Raw genomic sequence first — 7,336 nt, 5'->3', positions numbered from 1 at the left:
GTGGGGCATCATTACTGTTGCCAGGGAGCTCTGCACAGGGGTTCATGAGGAATGAGTATTCCTGCTTGCAGGGAACTCTGAGATCAGCAGCTAGAATGTGCAGTAGAAGCACATGTGCTGCAAGCATTAGAATGAATCCAGAAATTCTTCCCATCAGCTCAACTTTGCAGCTGAAGTGCTGTTCTGTGATTCCCCACATGCTAACCTGCTATATAGCATAATTTGAAAAGAACCCTGTAGCTCTATCAGTAGAACCTGTGCCTCTGCTTTCTTTTGAATTTGTGCATTTCTCAAAGTGCTCTGAAAATATTTGACATCTTTCAATCAGTGCAAATGTGAAATATTTACCCATGCCCCTGTGAGGCTGAGGTTATGCCAAGAAGTATTTCATATTAAACCTTGACTGCTGAGATCGCATGCCCTAAGGCCAGTCTCTTCCTCCTTCTCCACATCCCATATCTTTCCACTTCCAATTAAAGCAGTAGGAACAGATTTAAGTCCATACTACCAAATTCATATCCAGATTGAGATGGCAAAATCCCACAAAGAGGTGGTTCTGACATTTTTGTTCAGTCTTTTATATATGTACTGGGGAAGTCGGATGTAGGTATTGATTTTGATATACATTCAAAATATAGGGGTCAGATTTTGTAGTGGAGCCAGCTCTAGTTAAACCAATTGCAAAGTGACTGTTTTCCTGAGATAATCCCAGCTCATGAGACTTAAATTTAATGAAGCCCTATGTAGGAAGCCAGGTATGTAGGCAGGTACCTAACAGGGCTCTTCCATCTCTTTTCTTAGATTCTCTAAATGGCAGGATCCTTGAATCAGTCTCCTCATAGTGCATGGCAATCAGGGAAGGGACACGTAGACATGGAGCTATTTGTTCCTCATGTCTTAAGCTCTAGAGAGATAAGCCTCATATTTCTAAGAACCTGCTGAGAAGATGCAGGGGAGTGTGTTAAAAAGGGGTAACACTTCTCTCACCGCAGACTAATGTAAGGTCAGAATACACAGGCCTACACAGACCCTTTACAAACTCCAGTACTGTGATAGAGGCAGGAGGGGTGGTGCCTCTGAAATACAGATCCTGGCTGTTCCAGACCATGGAGTGCCCTCAGAAGGCTGCTGAAATTAAAGCAGAAGCTCTTTTGCCTAGCCCGTTCTGCAGCTTGTGCTGCTCTTCCTCAGGACACAGCCCAAAGCTAAGCCCTAGTGAACTAAACCCACAGGCAGCAGCCTCCCAGCATGACTGTCAGTCTGGAACAGGCCTTCCAAGGCTCCACCAACCCCCTTTGAATAGTGTGCCACATCAGCACTGCTGACTTGATAGAGTCCTTGAGGGCTTCGCTGCTGGCCAGATCCAGCCCATGGAGCCCCAGCATCCAGACTGTGGTGCTGCCCTTGGGTCTGGAGCTGACCTACATGCGACATAGACCCTGTAACAACCCCCCACCCCCAGCTGCTTTGGGACATGGTCTGGGACACGTACCACACACAGCATCCTCTCCAGCCAGTCTGAGACCCCAGCTGCATGTGTCCTCCCTGCCTATGTGCCCTCCTGACCATTCCAGGGCAGGCACTATGTCCAGAGTTGGTCCCAGACCAGTTTGAGTGCGTGCCCCATGTGGCATGAGCCCTGGATCAACCCCAATTGGGCACTATATGCAGTACAGTCCTGAATTGGCCGGGCAAGTGGTGAGTGCAATGAATCCAGGATCACAGGGTGAAGAGCGAGGCACAGATCCATGGACCCAGTTTGTCCTGCAGGGCCAGCCATTAGGGCTGTGCGAAGCGTTGGTAGCTGATTCAATTCAGAGGAGATTCAAGCCTCCCCGACAAGCCCCACCAGCTGGGTGAACAGTGGCAGGGAATGGGGGCAGGCGCATTCACCTGGATCAGGGAGAGGCTGGCAGCAGGGGCTATGGGAAATTTTATGGTGGTTGCAGCCCCCACATAGCCCCTGCTCCACTGCTCTCTGTGGGGCAGGTGGAGCCAAGGTTGCACTCCAGGCTGCGACTGAAGCTAGCCACCCGGTGCACAGCCCTGGCTCCACCTGTCCCACGGAGTACAGCCTGGTGGCGAGTGGCTGGGACTAGCCTCCTGGAGTACAGTCTAGCCCAACCCACCCTGTGCAGATCTTGGAGCACATGCCCACTCGCATACCCTCCCGGACTGGTGGCACACAGTAGCAGGAGTTCCCCTCCCCGAGTCCTGTGCCCCTCCACCCTGGCTGGGCAGCTTGTCTCAGCCCCAGCACCAATCCCTCCCTCGCTATGGGGGCATTGATCTTATTTCAGCCCCATGCCCCTTCCCTTCCCCCTCCACCCACCACAACAGACTTACCAGCTGGAGGCAGCTGTGTCCAGCGTGGCTGAGGACTGCTGCCTGTTTAGGCTATGGCCAAATCTCTGAATCGGCACTGAATCTTCAGATCTGAATCGAATCAGGACAGTGATTTTGAATCACTGAATTGAATCACTATCCCTCCAAATTGACAAAATCCAAATCGAATACTTGCCACTTTGCATAGGCCTACCAGCCATGTGCCATGCATCCAACCGACAGAGCCAGATGAGTTTGAAACCCCTGGCTTGGGGTTTCCTCTTAAACATTTTGTTCCAGGAGACATTTAAATAATTAAGTGGGTAATGTCAGGATATTTTAAACTATTGTTTAAGCTTTAGCTGCTTTGATAAGCATTGCTGAAACCTGGAAGGGCCCTCAGGAGGCTATTCATTTCCTTACTACTTTGTTATTGTTGGGGTGCATGCAAATGTCTATAGGGGAAGTTAATTCAAAGCAGTCCAAAGCTCCTCTTTCATCCTAACAACTCACTATGAAAAAGTATTGGCTTCTAGGCTGGGACCTGCTACCATTACAATGGGAAGAGCCTGCTTAGCCAGGTCACAGAACTCCGTCATTTCCTATAGGCAGCCTCTTTCTCTTGAATGGAAGGGCACAGGGTGTCATCAAGAAAGGACTGTAAATGCCTGATACTGCTCTTCACCACAGGAACTGCAGAAGTATCCAGCACACAAAGGGGAATGACTACATTTGATTAATTAAGCTCATAAATTGTGCCTTGGTCCCGTAACTATTGATTGGCTTCCCTTTAGGCTCACCAAGAACATTACAGCGCTATTAGAATTTTATGGCTCTTTAGTTAAGGATACTTTCATCAGTTTTACTCACCTTGCTTGACTGAAGACATTAAGCCACTGGAGAGCATCCAGCATGGGGTGTGAAGTGCAACAGGCTTTCAAACAGGTGATTATGATAGGAGCAGGTGAATTTATTTGCAGAGGCAGCAGCTTGAAGATTCAGAGGACAATGACTCAACTTCATAAAGTGTCAGTGGAGACCAGAGAGAAGAGCTATGCCGAAAACATGAGTGCCTCAACATCCCCACGACAACCACTGCATGAGTTTTATAAATATTAGTGCATCCTTAGGGAAACATGTGTTCTTTTGGTGGAGAAACTGGCAAAGCAGCTTGCCCTGGTCACACAGGGACCCTTCGGCCAGGCCAGGACTAGAAGTCTGGAGTTCCTGAACCCCAGATCTTCCTTGGGACTGTACTTAAGTCCCATTGAGTCTTCAGGTAGGAATCACCAAAAATACATACAATGCACATATAGAATACCACAAAACCAAGAATCCTCTTCTCTTCTACCAGGATGCACAGGGTAACACAAGGTCATGTGTTGTTCCCACTGCTGCTATGTGCAACACCACTGAAGTTACTGGGAATCTTGAAGTACAAAAGAAGATCTATCCCCCCCAGGTCTAAGAGGTGGGGGAAAAAAAGTCTCATGGTGATTGACATGGTGACACTAATGTCATCTGTTTGGGGCAACTTTGGTTCCCACAGCATGTTCCTCTCTGTTTTCTGTGGTCTAAATCTGAATGTTCCCAGGTGATGGATTTGTTGCCACTTCCCTTTGAAGGGTCTTGACATTGTTCAGCTCTCACCCTAGTTACCACCCAGGGACCTCAACAGGTGCTAAGAGAAAATGCTGGCATAGACAGGGCCCTTCCCATGCTAGGAGACCTCAACATAGCCTGCTCAGGATAACACTGCCCTTTTTTGACCCTCAGTCACATCACAAACTTATTTCATTTCCTGACCACCAGGTCCCTATGAACATTCCCACTCTCCTAGTTCTCCTTGGCAGTGAGTACCTGTTTCAGGTTAGTTCGTCCCCTCCCTTCCTCCTTCTTATGCCATTCATATTATTTTACAATGGCTTTAACATGCCCTTCCTTGCTAAAGCTGAGACTACAGGGTAGGGCTGTGCGAAGCTTTGGTACCCGATTCGATTTGGAGACGATTCAGCCCTATTTGGTGGCCAAATCTCTAAATCTGAATCAAATCAGGAGACCCATAAAAAGTTCCGAATTGAACCAGAAGCCTCAGAATTGATTCAGAGAGATTCAGAGATTCAGAAGGCTTGCAGGAAACAGAAACTGAGAGGAGGGAGGGGGATGGGGTGATCTATATATGGAAAAGGCTGAGGGCAGGGAAAGACTTCTCTGATATTGACATCTGCAGCTAGCCAGTGACTGTGATCTTTCCCTGAGTTCCCTTCCAATCACAGTGCTCTGGGGGAGTGACAGCAACAACATATCAAGCTGTGATCTGTGCCTTTAGTGAGCTGTCTCTCTCTTGGAGCAGCAGCATCTGAAAGGCTTAGTCTCTCGCTAGCTAGTCTCTCTTCTTGTAAATTGTATCCAATCCTTTCCTACTTACCCTTGCCTACAATATCAATTGTTATCCCTATCCATTCTTCCCCCAAAATCCTCTTATTCGTTCTTTTTAGTTTGTCTTGATTCTTTCCCCCCACAAAAAGAAATCTGTGTTTTCCCTGACAGTGTGTCATCACTGTGCAGAAAAACACAACTTATATTACACACGCACACACATTTTGCAGCACACCAAACAGTATGAAGCATACTGGAAAGGCAGGTGCCAGGTCTTCTGGCAGGGGAGGAAGAGGGGGCAGAAGGAGACCTGTAAGTTCCCTGCACCTTTCCTGACAGCGATGAGTCTCCTGCTGCTAGTGGGAGAAAGGAGGTAGTAGCAGTGCCTGCACCTGCACCACCACCACTAACCAGCACCAGCATGACATTCTCCACCCCAATTTCAGTTCCCAGCATGAGCCTTCCAGTGCCAGAGGAAGAGCTGGATCTGGAAGTAGAGGAGCTGAGGGCCATAGCGAAGGAAATTCTGGGGACAAGGGAATCTGAGTTTGTGTTCCACACCCCTCAAAGTTCCCCTAGAGGCAGGTCTTCTTCTCTGGAAGGCACTTCGGAGGAAGCTGTAGGGGCAGCACCTCCTGTTGTTGTGCCTCTGCCTGGTGATGAGGGAGATAAGGCAGGATCCCCACCCTCAACCCAGAAGCGAGTGGGTAGTGTAGTGTGGGATCATTCTGAGGTGGCACCCCCTCACAAGTCTAGCTTGCCAGCATCCTGGGTGTTGGCATCGGGATACCACAAAGTAACCCAAAGTGGCTTCCCCCTTCAAAATCTTCTCCCCCCATTTTTTGCGTGGGGTTTTGGCACGCTTTTTTTCCTGGGTTTTGGTGTTCTATCCCAGTCCGGCACCAGCCTTTCTGGAATTTTTTTTACTCCACAACTAGGTTGGCGGAGGGGGAGGGGGGTATCGACCAGAGAGGTTTGAGGTGCATGACCAAACAGCAGCACACCAGACAGGCAGAAGGACTGAGCCCAGCGGGGAGAGTTGCCCCTGGGTGGCACAGAAATGCTAATGCAGCCCTCGAGAAGAATGCAGGCTGCTGCTGCTGAAGTTGGATGCAGTGCAGCGTTCGAGTGCAGGATGAAAGCCACTTTGTGATGTGGGGCTTGAAAGCCAATACTGCTTTACGGATGCATTGTAAGTGACATTTGACACTTGACTGTGCCCTGAGGGTGGGGAGGTGCATTGTTTACTTCAACTTTGATGTAAATAGAGTTGGTGGATTTAATTGCTGTGAAGGAAGGTGCAAGCTATTGCACAATATGAAGCCCCGCAGTTGCAGCGCAAGGTTTGGGGTGGGAGGGCACCCTTCCCCCCTGCCTTGGCCGTCAGCTGCCTTTCTCCACCTCACCTCCCTGTTCCCATCCCTGCCATACAGGAGGGGTACCCAAGTTCACGGCAGGAGGCACTACATGGTGGTTTTCCCAACCAAATTCTTATGCTTGCTCTTAAATTCTCCCCCCACCCCGCATTCCTTCCCCCCCTCCTATTTTTAGCTTCCAATTGCTATGCTCCATGTTGCTCCCACTGATCACAACAGGCAACAGAGAAGAACACACAAAGGCTGAGAGGGACACCCAACACCACTTCCTTCTCAAGTGGCAATGTCACCACCAGGTACCTATTCGCTACTCGTAATATCCTTAGATTCATAATACAGGTTTCCCTTGATTTATGCGGGTTCAGTTTATACGAATTTGCTCTTATGCAATGACCCTTTTTATACCTGAAATTTGCTACATGCGAGGTAAATTTGCTGTTATGTAAATCAGCATTGGTGCAGTCTCCCCTCCCCCAAGCAGGTAAGTCTGTGAGTTTGTGGGGGGAGGGGGGAAGAGGAAAGGAAAGGGCCATGGGGCTGGGGTTCCACTCACTGCAGCCCCTGCTGCAGCTAATCTAGGAGTGGCCACAGCCAGTGGCTTGCAGCCACTGGGCTGTGCCCTGAATCCCCCAGGGCTCTGCTTCCTCCAGAGCATTGTGCCCTGAACCCCTTGGTGTGGCATAACCCAGTGGCTGCAAGCAGGTGGCATCCGCTGCTCCCAGGGCTGCAGCAGGGGTGGGTAGCTGCCTGCAGTGAGATGGGAGCAGGCTGGGGCCGGCGGCTGCTGCAGGCTGGGGCCAGTGGTGGCACTAGGCTGTTCCTGGTGCTTGGGGTGGGCTGCAGTGAAGGGAGGGGGGCTGCTGCCACCCCAAAATTTGCATAGCCCCCCGCATCCTGCCTTCTTAGCACCACTGCCGAGTGCTGGGAAGAGCCTGGTGCCACCTCCAGCCCCAGCCTGCAGCAGCCACCAGTCCCAGCCTGCTCTTGTCCTGCTGCAGCCCTGGAAGCAGCGGATGCTGGCTGCTTGCAGCCACTGGGCTGCACCATGCCTGGGGGGTTCAGGGCATGGTGAGTGGGGAGAAGTGGGGTGAGTGGGGAGAAGTGGGGTGAGTGGGGCTGCCATCTACCACAAGTGCCATGAAGAGCCTGGTGCTGCCCCTGCTGCAGTCCCGGGAGCAGCAGATGCTGCCTGCTTGCAGCCACTGGGCTGCGCTGTGCCCCTCTCTCCACCCCTTCCCCAGCCCCAGCCCCAGCCC

At 50.7% G+C, this 7,336-nt stretch overlaps 1 protein-coding gene across 2 annotated transcripts in view; it reads left to right on the top strand.

Annotated features, from left to right (window-relative positions):
* The window catches only part of TLR5 (toll like receptor 5), a 71,957-nt gene that overhangs the window by 58,533 nt on the left and 6,088 nt on the right, over positions 1 to 7,336 (top strand). Inside the window, exon 1 of one of the 2 annotated variants that reach the window (XR_002097089.1) lies at positions 6,240 to 6,376. The exons of the other annotated variant lie outside the window; for it this stretch is intronic. The gene's annotated coding sequence lies outside the window, so the exon portion shown is untranslated. Of the gene's footprint in view, positions 1 to 6,239; positions 6,377 to 7,336 lie in introns of those variants that run through there. 2 annotated transcript variants of the gene reach the window in all.

Source organism: Gavialis gangeticus, unplaced genomic scaffold (assembly GCF_001723915.1).
Source record: "Gavialis gangeticus isolate Ggan-Ray unplaced genomic scaffold, GavGan_comp1, whole genome shotgun sequence".
NCBI lineage: Eukaryota > Metazoa > Chordata > Crocodylia > Gavialidae > Gavialis > Gavialis gangeticus.
Note: the sequence above shows the minus strand (reverse complement) of the source record. Positions and strands in the feature narration are given on the sequence as shown.